This window comes from Canis lupus, chromosome 3, assembly GCF_003254725.2.
Source record: "Canis lupus dingo isolate Sandy chromosome 3, ASM325472v2, whole genome shotgun sequence".
Classification (NCBI taxonomy): domain Eukaryota; kingdom Metazoa; phylum Chordata; class Mammalia; order Carnivora; family Canidae; genus Canis; species Canis lupus.
In genome coordinates this window covers 43,101,551-43,118,706 of record NC_064245.1, presented here as the reverse complement: position 1 = coordinate 43,118,706, position 17,156 = coordinate 43,101,551, and the positions used below count along the sequence as shown (strand labels likewise).

The following is a 17,156-nucleotide window of genomic DNA, read 5'->3' as shown; positions in this document are numbered from 1 at the left end:
CACAGAATACACCTCCCCAAATACCCTGAAAGATAATTTAATAGTATACTGTGGTTATCATGCCTTTACTCCTATTGAGCACCTTACGTTTTAACTGAAAGAATTATGAACAGAAAACGTGCCTTACCAATCCACTTATTGTCTTAGCTTCCTGTTGCTGTTGTACAAATTACCATAAACATAGTGATTTAAAGTAAAACACATTTTTTTGTCTTACAGTTATGGAGGTCAGAGGTCTGAAATTGGGTCCATTAGGTCAAAATCAAGGTGTTGGCAAAGACTGTTTTCCTTCTGGAAGCTCAAAAGAATTCCCTTGTCTTCTCCAGTTTCTGGAGGCTTCTTATATTCCTTGGCTAGTGGCAACTCCATCTCCAAAGCCAGATGCTTCTTGAAAAATCTCTGTTTCCATTGTCACATCTTCTCTGACTCTTGAAGGATCTTTGTGATGATCCAGGATAATCACCCCATCACAATGCCTTTAATTTAATCACATCTGCAAATTCCCTTTTGGTACACAAATTTGTGCATTCATGGGTCTCATGAATCAGGATCTGAACAGCGTCGGAGGCCACTCCTCTGCTTACATCACCTATATCCTATGAAAATGTAAGGTTTAGTGACAAATTGTATTTAAGATGTGATAAATGCTGGTGTATTCGCTTTGTAAACATTCACTGAATTTTGTTATGGTTTGTTATATAGTCAAAATACACCGTATCTTTTGTGATGAACTGCAGGGGAATATTTTTTCCTTTCCTTAATCACTTGTTACTCTCGTTTCAGACTAAGGTTAGTGCTTTAACAAAAACATACTTATTAGCTAATGGGAATAATGAAGTTAGCCTATTTTGTATATTAATAATTTTGCATAATGCATTCTATGCCACCAGGCAAAAGTGGCTTCACAAATGAGAAAACCAAGTACCAATGCTCAATACACATCCGATAAATTAGATGACTGGATTTGCTATGTACAAGAAAACACACATTTTAACGATCTCATTTTCCCCTCTTACTATGTGACTTTAATAACAACATGGAATAATGAAAGTGGCCAAGGGCTTTAGAATCAGAACAAACGGAGTGCGAATTCTGGCTCTTCTATTTATCAGATATTTGCATTTAGGCAATTTATTTAATGTTTCTGAGCTTTTGTAGAATGGGTATCATCAATCTTTAACACACTGGGATATTGTAAAGATTAGGTACCATTGGAAAATAAAATAAAATAAAATAATGTCTGAGAATGATTTAGCTTGTAACATGCCCTCAAAACTCAACTTCCTCTGCTATACTCTCTTTCCTTTTTAAAATTATTGTATTCTATTTACTTTTATAGACTTGTCTTTATACTAACAGCTAAAAGATTTGAAAATATTTTATTCCATCAGTTGGAAAGAAAAAGACAACTGGTTTTCCCTTTACTAAAATCTGATTTCCCTTCATGTTGGAAGAATAAAAGTTCCTCTATATCCTATTGCCCTCAGGAACCTCAGGAAATTTGGTATCATGAGAGCACCTGGGTGGCTCAGTGGCTGAGTGTCTGCCTTTGGCTCAGGTCATGATCCCAGGGTCCTGGGATGGAGTTCCACATCAGGCTTCCTGCTGGGACACTGCTTCTCCCTCTGCCTGTGTCTCTGCCTCTCTCTCTCTCTCTCTCTCTCTCTCTCTCTCTCTCTCTCTGTGTGTGTCTGTTGTGAATAAGTAAATAAAATCTTTAAATAAACAAACAAATAAATAAATAAATACTAAGGTCATCAATGAGTTTCATGCTAAGGATTGCATCCTAGCACTATATTAAAACTTCCTCATCTCTATTAGAATGAACACATCGTGGAAATGCTCCCTTAAGAAAAACAGCTTTGAAACTTTTCAAAACTTCCGATGCTGAATCCTCTTGGTTTCTTCTTTCAAGATGAGCTCAAAATGTTTTTATTGGAATAGAACCTTCCAAAGTTAGAGGACTGGCTTTGGTGTGCCACACAGACTTCAGAGAACATGTCGAGGAGGTTGTAATTGAGGGAGACAGTGCTGTCAGTACTTGCACCCAGAGAGTTGGAAAGCCCAAGAGTGGAGCATTCATCACTATGATTCTACCTGACACTTGAATGAAAGCATTTTGCACTAATTTGTTCTGTGTCTGTCCAGACAATCTAAAAAGAAAGGATAAGGGGGCAATAGGTGTCTATTAAACAGAATAAACAGCTCCTGGAAAACTAATGCATTTACACACTCGTGGCTTTTGGAGGCTTGGAGATTGCAACTAGAGAAAGAGAAAATGGAAGAGGATGAAAGGATTGGCATTCTCTCTGGCAGCCAAGGACCTGGGTTTCTGGGTCTTGAGTCACATGGCTCTGGATGGCCTGTATCACTGAAGCCTGGAGACTCCTAGCCATGTGTAAAATGGGGGCTGCAGCCAGTGCTTACCACCAAACATGTCATTATTTCTCTGAAGGCTTTCAAATCTACTTGGTAATCACTTCCAAATCTCTGAATAAATAGGTTTGACTCTCCTTTCCCAAACTATATTTTAATATTTTACCTGTACATAAAATTAACTGCTCTAGGGTGGTTTTAGGGCTCTGCTTATTTTCCAGTTAAAAACAAACCAAGAAAGAAGAAGAAGAAGGAGAAGAAGAAGGAGAAGAAGGAGAAGAAGAAGAAGAAGAAGAAGAAGAAGAAGAAGAAGAAGAAGAAGAAGAAGAAGAAGAAGAAGAAGAAGAAGAAGAAGAAGCCACCTTGAGCTTGTTGTCACAGTTATCCAGATTTGCTGATAGAATGTAAGAAAGAGTAAGTGACCAGAAGCCGAAGAACTCACTCTGGGCCCTGTAATTGGCTCCTGTTTTCAACTGAAGAGTCAGGAAGAAGGCCAAAGAGTGAGAAGATGGTCTAACAAGAAACACATGGTCTGTTGAAAACTAAACACAGCTGGACCCCAAACCATGTTTTACTCACTGTCCTAGCCTTGGGCCTCTTTAAGATTGCATTAACCTTTCTGGTATGTATGATTATCTGTTTGGATGATCATTAGGAAATGTGGCAATATTCAAAAAAGAATAGATGTGAATTCAGTTTCTAGGGCTGTAGCTAATCAGAAAAGTCAATCATATTTTTTAAAGACCAAAACAATGCTTTTATTAATAATCCTCAGTTTCTTTAGACATCTAAGGTCATTGGATATTTTTTAAGCTGCTTGCCATCTGACCTTTACTCATTTAACTTTCTAAATAAATAACATGTGATCCAAAGATTCTTGAGGTCTCATGGAAAATTAGGGAGATTATAATATTGATTCTTCAACTAATGACCCAACTCCTTACCTTTTTGTTGGCAAAATGGATGTAGGATTTGAGTGTGTTTCTGTCCATAAATATTTTCCTCATTTGCTGTGTAGCACTGGCACTCCTTGAGATGGGGTTGTAACACAACTAGAAAGTGTAACATAATAGGATAACAGGTTAGACAGGATTGCCTTAGCAGAAATATCTTAGCAAATAAGCATAGGACAGATCTAGAAACATTTTTATCCTGGAGAATGTGTGGGAAATCAGAGCCTGGTGCTCCAGGCGGGATTTTTATACTAATAAATTTACAAAAAAAATCTGTACCATTCCCAGGTTCAGTCATAATGTAAGAGAAGAAAGTCATACAGGAGAGAGGTGTGCTTTGTCAGCTTCACAATTTTACCTAAGCCAGAGAAATCTACTGCATTTTGTTTCAAAATCATTTTGCTTCCTTTAGTTCAGAATTCTACTTGTAAGTGTTATGACGGATCTTTCAGCATTTTTGTATTTTCACATATATAATCTAAATGTTCTCAGGGTTTATGAATAATGAGTTAATTCATATTTTTGTTTGACTGATGACTTCACTTGTTCATTATTATAAGAAAGGCAATAAAGAAACACATAACCAAAAACAGAAAAAAAAAGTTTTAAAAACCTTGCGTACATCAAAACTGCCATTGTTGACATTAGGGTTGTAACTCCACATATTTTAATTCATGGTGTATATAGCTAAATATAAATATAGATTCTAAATCTAAATAAGAATAGAAACCAACAGAAAGGAGGGGAGGAAGAGAAAGAGATTAAATGGATAGGGAAATGGTTGGATGTGTGTGGATGGATACATATAAATATTGTCATAAATTGCATTTCTGCAATCATTAAGTTTGAGGGCATTTAATTTTATCGAAGTACTTGAAATAGAAATTGTGATGTAATGGAAACACTCGACCTTCGATAAAGTCTTATCACCTCAAGAACTATGAGTTCCTAAAAGATAGTGAGGATTATAGAAATAAATAACCATTAAAAATTAAATATGCTGGAGTCATTATGTTTCTCTGAAGCAAAAGATTTCAGTTTTAGTCAATACCTACTGATCCCAAACCATGAAAAATTAGAAAGTTCGTATACTTTTTTCCACATCTAATCCCCCTGCTGCAACATCTATTTTTACTTCCTCAAGTAAAAACAGATAATGTGTTTATATTATATATATAACTCTATTCTATGAGTTTCAATAATTGCCATAAATGCAATCCCTAGATATTTTTTATTATGGCTCATGTATTTCTGAGCTTGTTAATTTTTTATATCTCTATGGGTTGTTGACTGGCTAGAAGCTGTTGTTATTTTCATTACTTAAGTATTTATTTAGTTTTACTTTCTTTCCCGGGCAAGATAGATCCTAAATTCTTGCATGTTTGAAAGTGTGTCATGCCTCTCTGCTAGCATGACAGCTCATGTATGAAAAGTACATCACCCACATTTCCTTTTCCTCAAAGCCCTGTAGACACTATTCTCTTCTCTTCTGGCATTTACTGCAGTGCTCATCTTTTTAGGAGGGCTTGTTCATTCTTCCTTTGAATGATTACATTTCACCAAATTTTGTATGAGTGTGTGGTGGGGGGTGAGGAAATACCAGGAGGTCTTATAGTCTGTCAATTTCTTCATGAATTAGGCTGTCACCCCCAAAGTTGAAGGTCACTTTGGTTAAGGATCATATTATTGAGGTTAGTTATTCCCTTGCTGGCATTGAAAGTTGGGGAAAATTTTGCGACTAGCTCAATTCTTTTTTCCCTCATTATAAATGCCTTGATTTTTCTTCTTTATTATGGAAACTTAAGAATTTAAATAAGGCACCTCTTGCTTTGCTTCAAGTTTTCCTGGAATGTGGCATTCCCATGTAAGTTGACAATGCTATTTCTTTTGTTATATCAAGAAAATTTCTGGGGATCCCTGGGTGGCTCAGTGGTTTAGCCTTTGGCCCAGGGCATGATCCTGGAGACCAGGGATCAAGTCATGCATCGGGCTCCCTGCATGGAGCTTGCTTCTCCCTCTGCCTGTGTCTCTGTCTCTCTCTCTCTGTGTGTGTGTCTCTCATGAATAAATAAATAAAATCTTTAAAAAAAAAAAAAGAAAGAAAAAAGAAAATTCCTGTACTCTGCCTTTTGTTCTTTACAATAGGAATAGTAAATACCCATGTCACCAGAATACTTTTGTATGCTTCCATATTTATTTGCTTTATTTTATTTTTAAAAGCCTCTATCCCTTTTTTCAGCAATTATCATGATGATGTTAAGCCTTTTGTCTATGCCAACAATTTCATTTTCTACCATATCTATTCTGCCTCTGGTTCTTTGAAACTTATTTAGTGGCACTATAAAGATGAAGTTGCTTTGTTGGGGTTTGTTTTATAATCTCCAATCATTTTCTTGGCTCTGCTATTTTCATGTTCATCACTTTAGGTTAGTTTATCATCTTGTCTCTCAAATTTTACTTAATTCATACTCTCCTTAGTAATTTTTATGGTATAAGTCACTATTTTTAGATTTTCTTCAATTATGTTTCTTCCAAAGTGGTTTTATGGTTCCTTTCTTCTTTATGTTTACATAGGCAACAATGTCGTTTTTCCCCATCTGATTCATACTTAATAGAGTTGTCTCCACTTAGGTGGTCAGTATATTCTATAATTAAGTTAGTAAAATTTCCTTGCCGCTATCCACCTGATCTCAGAATAATTTTCTTTTTTGGGAAACCTCAACTCCCTCCTTTCATCTAAGACAGGGTGGGCAAACTTTATCTACAAAGAGCCATACAGTATATATTTTAAGTTTTGTGAACTGATAGTCTTTGTTACAACAATTACTCTGCTCTTGTAGCATGAAAGCAGCCACAGACAATACATAAACAAGTGGGCATTGGTGCATTCTAATAAAATTTTATTTGCAAATCAGGGGGCAGGCCCACAGACCAAAGTTTGGCTGACCCCGTATCTAAGGGACAGTTTAATGTCTTCTAAGAGAGTTCACTCCACCCTGGGTGGCTATTACCTGGAGGTATGCCTGCAGAATTCAGATCAATGTTCTAATTCTCCACAGATCTGGAAACATAATGAATCCTTTCAGCCTCCACCAACATCTTATGGGAATAGGTACGTTGGCCATCATAACTAGAATCATTCCATGCTTTCACTTAGGGTTAAGTGCCCATTCTTAATTTGATAGTTCCCTAATTGTGGGATATTAACAAGAACTCTCAGAACTTTGTTGACTCATTTTTTTTTGTTTGTTTGGTTTTGGTTTTGGTTTTGGTTTTTTTTTTCCCAGTGCCACTTCTTGGGAAGGGAGATGTAATTAAGGATTTTTACTAAGATTTTTTTTTTTTAATTCTCCTTGGTTATATCTTTTAGAACTTATAACAGGAGCCATAACCTTGTCCTCAATCAGTTCTTGCTGGCAAGTGTTTTCCTTATTTGTTTTATTATGTTTGTGGCACCCAGACAGATTCAGGGAACTGATTTGTTCTGCAATTTTTATGAAAGCATTCATGTTTATTGAATATTGACCATACTCAATCTTGAGAGTCATCACATTTGATCATTCTTCTCCTCCAATGTTTCCCAGCCATTTCTGAGAGCTCCCTAGACAACTACTATAACCTCACCAGGCCTCCTCTGATTTGACTCTTTACTCTGCCATGCCGTAGCTACCAGTGATCCTCTGCACATGTTTTTCTACTGAGCAGAACTCTCCACACCTTTTCATTGTCACCACCAATCTGGGGTGACAAGTGAAGGGTAGGCAGTCTTGACAGTGTAGGGAATTTCTGTTCCCCAAACTTCTTCCAATGGTAAGTCACGACCTTCAAAAGATAGAGATAGCCTACACACACTCTGCTAGTGGTACCAGAACAATTTGAGCTGTCATATGAGGCAAGCCCCAGCTTACCCACCATCACTAGAAGAGCTTTGAAAGTCTCAGTGCCTCAGAGTATAGCACCAAACTCCCAATTTTCATAAATAGGAAGAACATTTTTTCCCTTAAACTTAACTCATAGCTATACATCAAGTTCCAACAGATTGACCTGAGTTTTCTGACAACTTTCAGAGAAAATGCTATCTAGAATGAGTCAGAATCTTGACTAGGGTGGTCCACAGTAAGTAGCCTGGGATATATACTGTCAAATCACCCCACAATTAAGTCATCTAGAGAAGCCCAGGTCACCCTGCATTAGTCCCAACCCATGTCTTTTTCTCAGATTCTACTGCCATAGCACCATGTTCCGAAGTGCCAACCACCACCATTCAAATTTAACCCAACTCCCAAAAAATACATATTACTTAGTTCTCAAAGAGCAAGTGCAAAATGTGACTGAGAAGCATACTTACAAAGCATATTTTCACCAGAAGCAGCCTGCAGAAATCTAGGTCTGCTGAAAGATGCACCCAGTTAACTTGACTATGCAAAACACTTCGCTTCTCTTCCAAACACAAGCATTCAGGTTTCCTCTGGAAAAATCGAAATCAAAGGTGTAGTCAAGTGTGCAAGTCAGAAAATCCTGTGAAGAGGTAAGAAATTTAATAGCTTCATGGTCTATGTCAGTGTGGAGTATATGCCAAAGCCTCTGCTTACACAAGGTTTTTGCCCAACATCCAGATTCCAGTGGAGGCAAAATATCAGCTAGTCCATCCACTTCTGCTTCACCAAAAATCAGAAATTGCCGATTGACTCTGTTCTGCAGAAGGTGTTCAACCGGGGGTATAGAGTTACCAATGCTGGAGAAAAATGACTTCAGGTATGGTTTCATTGCTCTCACATGACTAAGGTCAAAATGGTCTTCTGCTGAAGAAAAGTGTTGCTTTTATTGTACTCTTTTTCTTCTTTTAATTTTTTAGATAAATACACAAGCTATTCTATGATTCTCCTGTCTAGCAGTGGAAAGAAGTTATCTCAACACATTTTCATCACTTTTCTGAATCCTTTCTGACTAGAAGTAGGAAGAGTTTATTCTTTGGAATATCTGGAGCTTATCTGTGTCTTAAACATGCATTGCATTAAATCAATGCAATTTTGAGTGACTATCATTTGGGTTAATTGTACAGAGCTCTAATTGCCATGAATTAAGGTAGAATAAAGACAACCCTAGTGATAGCCATTACTGCCTACTAAGCAAAGAGATTAAACTACATGTATATAGACCAGGTATATCAAAATGATGTTTCTCTTTCAAGCATGGTAGCAGAGTAGCAGAGTCCTACATGAAAGGTTTTCCCTCACTCTCCACCAATCCTGTCAGAAAAGGAAGCAGAAATAGCTAATGGTGCTATTAAGAGGGTTTCAGCATCAAGAGGTGGGCAGAGGGGACTTCAAAAGCTAGAGCAGCTGTGGTCCTAAAGCATTTGCTACGAAACCTGGACTCCAAGTCACATTTTCTCTGCTTTGAAGAGTTCTAATTGAGGAAGAAAAAATCAAGCATTTTTGACAAGACCTCTGCCAAAGAAAATTATGGGAGGCAAAGATGAAAAGAAACGTGTACTGATTGTCCTGTTATTTAAAAGTCCCCACAGTAAGAGTTATCATTGTAATCACTGATGCCGAGAAGGCTCATCAGGGATGATACCTGTGGGAGACCAGCAGAACTCGGAGTCTGACATGGAATCAGTGTATTTTCTTTCCCAGGAATAATGGAGCAGGTGCTTATATTCCAAGTTAAAAAAAAAAAAAAGTTTCAGAAGAACTGAAAATAAATGTGTTGCCAAACAATCTCAACAGTTACTTTAAAAAAAATTATATATATATATATATATAATTTATTTGAGAGAGAGAGATAGTGTGCTCCCAGGAGCGAGCGGGGATGGGCAGAGGGAGGGGGACAAGCAGACTCCCTGCTGAGCACAGAGCCTGAGGCAGGGCTTGATCCCAGGACTCTGTGATTATGACTTGAGCCAAAGTCAGACATTTAACTGACTGAACTACCCAGGTACCTCTAAACAGTTATTTTTTTGATACTAGGAAATTAGTCTAGGAACCCTATGGTTTATGAAATCTTTGAAGTAGAACACCTAAGCAATGATTATGTGTGCTCTCATTTTTCCTGAAATCATCTTACTGCCTCAAATTTCACTTGCTAGATGAGTTTAGAAAGGAGTAAGTTTAATGTACAAAACAAACAGTAAACGAGGAAACAAATTATAGTAAATAATAAAAAAAAGCAAAAGCATGACTAACAAGTATCACATGCCCCCATGAAGAAAACCATCACTCTATTGAACCTGGTCCTACACAAAACTTGAGAAGTACAATATATTTTGAAAATCATTACACATGTCATTTGTAAAACAGTTCTTGGATGAAAGCCATTTTTGTAAATATGATCCTATTCTTATCTTCTATCAATAATGTCATTAAGGGGAGCCTATATAGACAAAATTATTTGATTTGATCAGATATCTGTCCAAAAAAGGAAAACTCATTAAGTACAAAATAATTTTGAAAAGTGCTATTAAATTAGGATGTTTTTTTCCCAAATGGCAGAAAAATAACAACCAGTTAAGATACAACTTTTCTTATTATTTTGTTTCATTATTTTTATAGAAGTTTGACAAGGAATATTTGAGGGATATTTCAGACTTGACTAGAAATAACCTGAAGCTGTTTCAAACAAGCAAGCAAACAAACAAACAAATATGTTTAGGCTAAATGCAAATTTTCAAAATTATAGCTATTTGGAAAGAAGCTGGTGTCTTGCTTGATAAATGTGTATTAATTGATTGTCAGATACTGTCTTCTGAAGATTTGATTATATAAGTGAGGAAAAAAGAGCTTGCAGAAATCTTCCTTGTTCAGGGGTCTGAGACATCTCATCCCAGTTCTTTCTCAGCCTAAGTGGACTCCACTTACCTACTTCCTATCTGCACCTTCTAGGTGAGGGCAGGCAGCATATGAAGGACAGTGCTGAAAGAAGAATGAACATGGCTTCATTTTTGCTACTTTGGAAATATAGGATTTTCTACCTCAAGATTTAACCAAACAGTTCCCTTATGGCAACATGGCTCTAACCTTGCACCTGGATATCATACCTCCTTCAAAGGCTATTATCTTCTTCACGTGGGGGCCATCCTTAAAATTCAAAGTCACAGAATTTTTAGGACTTTGAGGAAACTTATTTTAATCTAGCTCCAACCCCCCTCCATTCCTTCAAGACTCTTACTAAGATCACAGGTTCCATGTTGTTAAATCCAATGGACACTTTTTGGCCCCATTGTATTTTATGTCTCAGAAGCATCCAGATTATGAAAATGTGTATTATTTTCTTCCCTTAGATCCTGTGGCCCTTTCCCATTCTCCTCATTAACTCTGACCACTCTTCCCCAATCACTGAATTGTAACATCCCTCATGTCTCTGTCCTAGAACCCTTGTACCTGCAACCTAAATATTGTTACATGCTAACATAATTTTTGGTCACCATCTATATATTGATGACTCCTAAATTTAAGCCTTAGATTAGACCTTCTGCTAAACCTTAGTCTCATGGCTCTAACCTTGCACCTGGATATCATATCTCCTTCAAATTTAAAGTAAAACCAAACTGATAAGAGATGGAATAGAAATAGTAAATAGGTGAGTTTACCTGAACCACTGAGAATTTAATGGAGGTGCCTGTGAAAATGTAGATGGGCAAAGATGGGGTCTGACCTCCTAAATTCATTTCTAACCTGTTCTGCCTCCCTCTACAGTTTCTAGGACATGTATGCCTCAGCTTCCCTGATATGACTACTCCATTAAGGTCCTTATTAACTGATTCCTTTAACAGATTGATTTATTGAGTTTGTATAATGTATTGGTATTAGGAATACAAAAAAATAAAAAATAAATTCCTCGGAAAATATATTCTGGCATGCTGTGGTCAGAACTATTTTGGGGGTGCCTGGGTGGCTCAGTTGGTTCAGTGTCTGACTTGATTTCTTTTTTTTTTTTTTTAAGATTTATTTATTTATTTATTTATTTATTTATTTATTTATTTATGATAGACAGAGAGAGAGAGAGAGAGAGGCACAGACACAGGAGGAGGGAGAAGCAGGCTCCATGCCGGGAGCCCAACGTGGGACTTGATCCCGGGACTCCAGGATCACGCCCTGGGCCAAAGACAGGCGCTAAACCACTGAGCCACCCAGGGTTCCCCAGACTCTTGATTTCAGCTCAGCTTTGATCTCAGGATCATGAGTTCAAGCCCCACATTGGGTTTCATGCTGGGTGTGGAGCCTACTTAAAAAAAAATAGAATGATTTTTGAATTTGTTAATTTGGGTGATCTGGGAAATAGGAAAATGATGTCTTTTAGGTTAAATTTTAACTTTTTGAAAACAAAATAATTAATAAAGATTCTAGATCTACAAAGTTAAATGCTTGCTACACTAGCTGTTTAAATGTTGACATTCTGCTACAGCATTGCTCCCTTATCTGTAGGGGATTCATTCCAAGACCCCCCACTGAATGCCCAAAACCATCATAGTACTGAATCCCTATGTGTTCTCTGAAACATACATGTCTATGACAAAGTTTAATTTATCAATTAGGCACAGTAAGAGTTTAACAACAACAATAAAATAGAATAATGATAACAACATACTGTAATAAAAGTTACATGAATGTGGTCTCTCTCTCAAAATATTTTATTGTACTGTACTCACCCTTCTTCTTATTGTGATGATGTGAGATGATAAAATGCCCACGCAATGAGATCAAGTGAAGTGAATGACCTAGACACTGTCATACAGCGTTAGACTAACATTGACCTGACAGTACACCATACGGAGAAGCACCTGTTTCTGGATCACAGTGGACTACAGGTAACCGAATCCATGGGATGCAAAACCACAGGTAAGAGGGGTCTACTGTGCTTGGTTGATGCCTTCTTTTATATGCCATATCGGTTATATTAGCAATCTGAATTTTATGGCATATTGATGCTTCTACATGTTTCTCACTACTATTTGAGATGGATACCATTCTACTTTTTCTTTTAAAAAGCAACTAAGAGCATTTCTAAAACAAACATTGGATGATTTCTTCCCAACATGAGTACATACAAAAGCCTTGAGTCAATAGGAAGAATATTTTTGCCATTGAAATTCCAAACCTGTAAAATCAATAAATAAAGCTAAGACCTAGGGAAGAAATATCATTCTGAAGTAACTTTGCTCTTGAAAAAAGTAAATCTCTTATATTCTGGTGATAACTGAGGATTAAGAAAATCAAGAATGATTTCTGCAAAGCAAGCCTGAAATCTATTATGAAGGTGAGAAAAACGGGCTGTTCTGGCTTGATTTAGGAGATTTAGGAACTTCAAGCAAATTAAAGCTTTCAGGAATCACTCTTGTTTCACAAAACTCCTTCACACTCTCTAATGAGTGTCTTTGATCTACTAACTGACATCCATCAGATTTCTTCACCTGCCTTTTCCCCTTATCAAAGTTAACTTCCCAGCAGCAAAAATGCCTTTCTATTTCCTCAGTGCAATTTGTTACACTGACATCTGAGAGAAGTCACCTTTTTTTTTTTTTTTTCTGGTTTGCCTTCTCATTTCTCCCCTGCTAGAGTCTCCTTCCATACCTAAGTAAGTGCTCAGAGGAGGTTCCTGGGGGGCTGAGGGAGACAGTAGCTAGATCAAGAATACCAAGACCAAGCCACTTCAAAAGAGCACATGAGTTGCTTTGCCTTTGAGATCAATGTAAAGAAAAAAAATCTGGATTTGTCTATCTTTGACAACCTGCATGAATTAAAAGTGGGAATATGCTCAACACTGAGGAGGGTTGGCATTTCAGTCAATATATGTGAATATTAGGCACCTGGGTGACTCAGTCCATTAAGACTCATTAGCTCAGGTCAGGATCCCAGATTCCTGGGACCCAGTCCCACATCAGGCTCACTGCCCAGCAGGGAGTCTGCATCTCCCTCTACCCTTTCTCCTCCCCTCCCTTGTGCTCTCTCTCTCCCCCAAATAAAAAGATAAAATCTTAAAAAAAAAAAAAAGATACATGAAGATCGATCCAGGCTGTAGATCCACATGTTTTGACATGTAGAAGTAGATACAAGATAATCAAACCTTAAAAAGTAAATAAATACATAAATAATAAAACAAACAAACAGACCTGAAGAAAATGAACAATATTTGCCCTCACAGAAGAAAGTGTGGGGAAAACTGCTGTGGACCTTATCTCAGCTTCCATTTGATGAGGTAGGCAGTTCTGTTCACGCACAAAATTTCACGCACAAAAATGCAAATTCTTTTTGAGGTAACGAATTATGTCTACTTAGATTATTTCTATTTCGTGTTAGGACTTGAGTAGTCCCAAATCCTTTGAAGAATAAGAATAAGAATAAGAAAGAATAAGAATAAGAATAGGAATAGGAATAGGAATAGGAATAAGAATAAGAATAAGAATAAGAATAAGAATAAGAATAAGAATAAGAATAAGAATAAGAATAAGAATAAAAATTCATTCTAAGTTGATCGCTGATGTCAGGTACTCTGCAAAATGTTTCAGTCTTTGGCATTGAATGAAACTTGCATTGGACCAATGGTGGACAGTGCCCTCATCATCAATCATCTTGTGGCCAGGCCAGAGTCAAACCCCAGAGCCAGGTCAGACGAGGAGTAAGACAGGCATCTCTGTTCTCCCAGAACCACCAGACTGAGGAGCTGTGATGGTTCTCCAAACAAAATACAAAGTGCTTTTACCAGAAACTAACCAGCAAGACATTACTTTTCTGAGCTTTCAAATGTCCACCACACACAGTCACAAAGCAAATTATTTTTTGGACTTTCTGTCTTGGTAATTCATTCTACCGATTCTTCCCAGTACAGTTTTTTTTTTTTTTTTAAGATTATGTTAGCATATGAATACATTTTATTTCCAAGGACAGCAATAAATTTTGAATACAAATGGCTTTAGTATCTAGAGGAACATACCATCAAAGGGTACAGAAAAAAAGTAACATTTCATCTCTTGAATTATTTAAAAGGTGGACTTTATCAAGCATCATGCTGCTATGTTTTTAATTATATCTTCACGAACTTAAACTACCTTTTGCAAGCTCATCAGTAAAGTTCTTCTGAGATCTCCTGGCTCACCAAGTTCAAAACCACACTCTAGGTCGATTATATTTAAAGTCTACTGACAGCATGCAGTGGGGAAACATTAAGTACCACTTAAATCTGTTACTGAATACCTCATCAGGAATATATTGGAAAAAATACTCCAACTCTGACTTCATCGTGATCCATTACAAACTCCCTTTGGCCCTATATTCACACAGGTGCCTAATCTCGCATGAAAAATCCCTAGCTTTTAAGAGGATGAACAGTAATTCTTCTTTCTGACCCCCATCAATTAGCATTCAAATTTGAAATCAACAGAATATTAACTTTGGTAAGGCCACCTTATGAAGCTGACTTTCCAAGGCTCTTTGGCATGAATGTGGAAGACATGTCTCAAGGAAATCCAAGGGGACTTCTAGAACAGAATGTTCCTGTGAAAGGATACAAACTAAAGTATTATTTGGTGGAAGAAAAGATTTAAGTACTTAAGTGGTAACTCCATTAGGATTAGTAAAAAATGAATACTTCTAGGAAAATTCCCCATAGGATTTTTTATGTTCACTAACACATCTTTTTTTTTTTTTTAAGATTTTATTTATTTATTTGAGAGAGAGAGAGAGAGAGAGAACGAGTGGGGGAGCAGGGGGGGTGGTGGTGTAGAGGGAAAGAGAGACTCGAGCTCTCTGCTGAGCAGAAAGCCCTGCCCTGGGCTCAATCCCAGGACTCAGGGATTATGATCTGAGCTGAAGGCAGACATTTAATGGACTGAGCCACCCAGGTGCCCGACCAAAAGATCACGAGTCAATCCCCACTTTGTAGCAAACATTCTAATATACTCAATTCTCCACAACAGACATAGTCAGCCAAACATCCCATTTAGTCCCCTGTGCCTTGCCAAGGTTAGGAACTTGAGCTCTGGTCATATAGATGCTTGGTTTTAAATTCCAGCTCAACTAAGGAGCTTTTTCTCAACTCTCCAACTCTCAGTTTTGCTCAGCGGAATGGGATTAAAATGATACCATATCAAAGGTTCATTGCAAGAATTGACTGAGAAACTATACTTAAAGCATGCATCACACACCCTGATGTTGCTCAAGTTCTCAATAAATCAAAGTGATATTAAGAACAGAAGAGCTTTAAGAGTGAGAATATATTACAAGACAGTTATGCATGCAATGTTTGCAGGTGACCATTCTTCCTCAGGAGATGTGTAGCTTAATGGATACCAATTCAGGAGAAAGGAAATCTCGCACCTCTTGGTGTATGTGGACTCGAACATAGCCAAAGTATTTCTTTTTGATGTCTCTGTCTCATTTTTTAAGCCATTTTTCCTTTCCCTGGCTACTTCTGGTGATTAAGTGGTTTTATCTGAAGGCCCGTAAATTTTTTCATTTCAATCACAACAGAATACCATCCCTTTTTTTGCTCTGCTTGTGCAGAGCAAAAAAAACTAGAGCCACCCTCTTATTGGGAGAAGAATATTGGCAGCGACTGTGCTATAAATGTTATAAAGTATTATTTCTCGATTTGACACTTGCCTGCATAAAAGTATTGATTAAACCAGGTCAATGTACGTAACCTCCATAAACAAGACTGTAAACTGCAGGCACCAGGACAGGGAACTATTTTGAATGAGGAATTTCAAAAAATAAAAGGTTTTGTGATCAGCAGCTAAAGAAAAAATTGTGTTTTTTTTTAAGATTTTATATATTTATTCACGAGACACACAGAGAGAGAGAGAGAGAGAGAGAGAGAGAGGCAGAAACACAGGCAGAGGAAGAAGCAGACTCCATGCAGGGAGCCTGACGTGGGACTCCATCCCGGGTCTCCAGGATCATGCCCTGGGCTAAAGGCAGCGCTAAACCGCTGAGCCACTGGGGCTGCCCAAAAGGGTTGGTTTTATGTTACTGGTTTATTTTTGTTTTGTTTCGTGTTGTTTGGTTTTTGTTTTGGGGGTGTTGTTGTTGTTTTTCAATGTATCAGACTAAATTAATAAACCTTAGGAGAAAATAAAATAAAATAAATAAAATAAAATAATAAAATAAAATAAACCTTAGAGGAGTCTTCTCAGGCTAGAGATATTTGCTTTATCAATATGCTTCAGACGTTTTCACCAGCACAATACCCAAAAGACATTCCATGGGGTATAGAAGGTTTGCAAAAGATGCATTTCATGCAAACCATGACACTTTCTTCAGGGACTCATCAGCTTGTTTAGTGGTATTGACATGTGTTCTCAATTCTCCACCTTTTGGGGGGACTATTTTATATATGGGAAACCAACATTGCTAACATTATCAAGAAATTGGAAAGTTACCATGGGCTATAGAGGTTCCATGATGTTTCTTACAGAGAGGCCATTTTTATTATCAGAAAAGAAAAATACTAACTGTGATGAATAAATATAAATAACAAAGCATTGAAAATAATTTTAGAACTTAATACAGAGGTATTATCCTGGGATAAAAAGCAGAGAAAAGTAATGCCTAGTATGTTCCACATTCTGGAGCCTGAGGACATATATCCAATAGAAAAGCAATTCATATCAAATTGTTATCCAAGTGTGAAAATCCTGCTAGCCTCAAGCAATGGCTCTTCACAATCACACAACTAAAGCAACACCCCAACACAAAACTTCCACCCTGCATCCCTCCGGAAGCTTAATTCCGTGCGTCCTTCACAAATGGGTCTTTCCCCTAAATGATTGATACTCAGAGGCCAGCATTTGAAATCTGCTACATGTTGTTGGCTCCAACCCAAGTCCTC

At 37.3% G+C, this 17,156-nt stretch overlaps 1 long non-coding RNA gene across 1 annotated transcript; it reads left to right on the top strand.

The window, feature by feature from the left end:
* The first annotated feature begins 490 nt into the window (after positions 1–490).
* LOC118354364 (uncharacterized) lies at positions 491–8,081 on the top strand. Its single transcript, XR_004814793.2, has 3 exons — positions 491–606; positions 6,389–6,441; positions 7,946–8,081. It is a non-coding gene; the product is annotated as an uncharacterized LOC118354364 (long non-coding RNA).
* Positions 8,082–17,156: the final 9,075 nt, after the last annotated feature.